The sequence below is a fragment of the Helianthus annuus genome, chromosome 2 (assembly GCF_002127325.2).
Source record: "Helianthus annuus cultivar XRQ/B chromosome 2, HanXRQr2.0-SUNRISE, whole genome shotgun sequence".
NCBI lineage: Eukaryota > Viridiplantae > Streptophyta > Magnoliopsida > Asterales > Asteraceae > Helianthus > Helianthus annuus.
In genome coordinates this window covers 56,001,668-56,003,365 of record NC_035434.2, presented here as the reverse complement: position 1 = coordinate 56,003,365, position 1,698 = coordinate 56,001,668, and the positions used below count along the sequence as shown (strand labels likewise).

Sequence of the window (1,698 nt, the reverse complement as noted above, 5' to 3'; positions counted from 1 at the left end):
ATGCAAGGAAGGGGTTGAGAAGCTTCCAACAACAACATGGTGAGATGTTTCATGAGGCATTCGAGCGTTTCAATATGATGATTAAGAATTGCCCTCATCATGGAATTGAATTGTGGGAGTTGATGAATGCCTTCCACGAGGGGTTGAGTGCCGAAGATGCACGTGATTTGATGTCTATTACCGGTGGGACCTTCAGAACAAATTATGAGAATGATGATTGGGAGTTTTTAGAAAGCATGGCAACTACATCAAAAAGAAATTTGGGGTTTGAGAAAAAAGCTTTTGTTGATGGTGAATGAGTTTAGTGATCAAAGCCTCCCGAAGCCATACATTGGGGTCAATGTATCCCAAGTGTGGGGATGGGGGGAATTTTTTGGAGTTTTTGAAAAATTTTGAGCCAAGCGGAATGATGTGAAAATTTAAACGCCCTAATTTACCCCAAGTTGATGCACCGGCAACCCTTGATACCTTTTTCATTCTTGGTGAGAGTTGTAGCCACACTTGTACATAAATAATGATTGTCTTTGATGAGAGTGGCTACGGGTGGGGGTGCATTAGAACTTGTGCTTGAATGCGGTTTGAGTCCTTAGTTGAGCATGAATGTAGAAAGGATAAGGGCATTTAGGAAAGCCTCGTCATAGTGTGTGCGAGTGTGGGATTTGGGGGGTTGGACCTCATTAATTATATATATGAGCTTGGTAGTGAGAGGGGCGGGGGTTTGGACATTTAGTTGCCCATTTTGGGCCTTTAAAGCTTATCATTTGTTCCCCCTAGCTACTTACTTAAAAAAAATTTACCCAAATTTGGCACGGTCTTATAGTGTTTTGTGATAGTAGTAGTAGTTTGCTAGTTTGAAAAAAATATGGTTAATGCATTGTTGTTTAGTTGTTTGCCTAGTTTTGAAAAAAAAAAATCAGAAAAGAAAAAAAAAAGAGAAAAAAAAAGAAAAGCAATGAAAAAAAGAGAAGTTTATTGTCTTGTATATAGTAGTTAAGTTTGTTTGTTTGTTTGCTATGTTTGTAATAAAAAGACCGGGCCGAATTTTCGCTACTTCATATATATTCCATTCCCTACCTATACACCTAGCCGCGTTACAACCTTGAAGTCCCTTTGATTTGCATTCATGTTTGACCCATTTTAGGAGAATGATCGATTTAGGTACAAGCTTATGATTGTGCATCCACCCGTTTGCCTAGTGTGTGTCTAGCTTATCTTTGCTAGTTTTCACTTGTAGCCGAGAGGAGAGAATTTGAGAAGGGTGCATTGCTTGGGTGTTAAAAAGGGGTTGGTAAAGAGATTGCATGTTTGCTTGGTTTAATTTGATCACTTGTTTTGAAATCATTTTGATGAGTTGCTTGGGACAAGCAACGGTTAAGTGTGGGGATGTGACGGGTGGTCCTTTGGACAACCCTTAGGCATGTTAAAAGACGAAATAATCCTCCACTTAATCGTGTAATTATCTTGAATTAGATAACTACGGTGCTTATGTTTCAGGTGCAGTTTAGGAGCTAAAAGACGGATTAAACGCAGCTTTGGAGGCTTTGGTGATGAACGGGTCGAGCGTGGAACAAGAGACGAAAGAAAGAAGAACATTCAGGTCATCACCGTAAATTACGGTCCCACTGTAATTTACGGTGGACCTGAAAATCAAATGGTTCCCACCGTAGCACAGACTATTCTCACCGTAACACTTTCATG

At 39.9% G+C, this 1,698-nt stretch overlaps 1 non-coding gene across 1 annotated transcript; it reads right to left on the bottom strand.

The window, feature by feature from the left end:
• On the bottom strand, positions 1–106 carry LOC118489848. The gene has a single exon (XR_004887861.1). It is a non-coding gene; the product is annotated as a small nucleolar RNA R71 (small nucleolar RNA).
• Between the last annotated feature and the right edge of the window lie 1,592 nt (positions 107–1,698).